The sequence below is a fragment of the Aplysia californica genome, unplaced genomic scaffold, assembly GCF_000002075.1.
Source record: "Aplysia californica isolate F4 #8 unplaced genomic scaffold, AplCal3.0 scaffold00074, whole genome shotgun sequence".
Classification (NCBI taxonomy): domain Eukaryota; kingdom Metazoa; phylum Mollusca; class Gastropoda; order Aplysiida; family Aplysiidae; genus Aplysia; species Aplysia californica.
The window spans coordinates 497,062-498,464 of NW_004797344.1; the positions used below are offsets into that span (position 1 = coordinate 497,062).

The window sequence follows — 1,403 nt, forward strand, 5'->3', positions numbered from 1 at the left end:
ATACTACTACTACTACTACTACTAATACGACTACCACAAGTACTACCATGAGCATTAATCTTTAATAACGGGGCGTCTAAAAGGAACTTTAAAATGAAATCACCCAGTCATCGTGTTAAAGCCTTGCATTACCCACTGACCATGCAGTATGCCAATACTTTAAAGCTAAACAAATCCTGTATCATCTAACACTTTAATATTTCACCTGTGTTAAAGATACGCCCGAAACATTGTTACTCAAAATTGGCCTTTAAAAATCAGGCTTGGCAAAATTGTTCGAAATCAAAGAAACCTAAAATTGTTTTCACGCGTGTATTAAGGAGCATATTAAATATTGATAGAATTTGCATACATTGCATCAAATGAATGGAGAATTGTGTCCCTGCAATAAACAGTTGTTTTTTGCGATAGTTTCGGACAAAACGATTCAGAGCAATCACAATAAATACCACACAAAACTTGGACTTAAGTGCTCATTGTAATTTTGCTCGGGAGCCATTAGTTTTGTTGTGGAGCTCGAACTCTTTGGGCAATGACTCTATTAAATGTTGGACATAATTATATGTCATTTCATCCTCAATGTCACCGAGAGATGCCAACAAAGGGTCTGAATTGGGAGCCAAGTCACTTTTCTTCCGCCGCTGTTTCAGTGAGATTCACATACTTGTAGGATTCATATCGGGGCTATATACTCCAAAGTTGATATTATGATAATTTGGTTTCCAAGAATTGTCTAGTGGCAATGGCCCTGTGAGGAAGTGCCTTGCTATGCATGGGGATGTCTACTTGAGTGACATTCTGACGAAAATAAGGGTTAGACACGACTTTCCAGCACTAGCCCGATGTAGTCCATTAAACCAACCCATCCGTTGATTCTCACGTGTGCGGTTTTGTTCCTTCCACCCTAGACCACCCAAAACCATGCTAGCTTCGTCACGGCCTCTGTTCCTCACTGACAGATGCTTTTGTCCAAAATCCAACTGACACAATCCATGTGAAAAAAATATTTCGTACTCTACACGAAACCAATAGCTCCTCAACAAGAACAAAATTATACTGTGGAACACGTGTAATATTACGTTCAGGTTTCGCGTGGTGTTTATGACTGCTCTGTTTTCCCATCGGTTTAAAAATTCTAATATCAACAGAAGATGCTCTTCATTGCAGAGGCAATGATTCTCTTCTTGCTTTTGATATTCAATACATGTCCCTTCGACCCATGTTGATGCACCTCAATACACAGCGAACACTTTTTACTACAACAACGACGACTATATCAACAACAAAAACAACAACAACGACAACAACAACAACAACAACACAATAATAACAGCAACAACAGCAATAAAATCAGCAACAATAACATCAGTAACACCAACAAAGTTGCCACTACTACTACTACT

General features: G+C 38.7%; 1 protein-coding gene across 1 annotated transcript in view; it reads left to right on the top strand.

Moving 5' to 3' along the window:
- The window catches only part of LOC101857236, a gene marked incomplete at its 3' end in the record, with an annotated part of 8,768 nt that overhangs the window by 866 nt on the left and 6,499 nt on the right, over window positions 1-1,403 (top strand).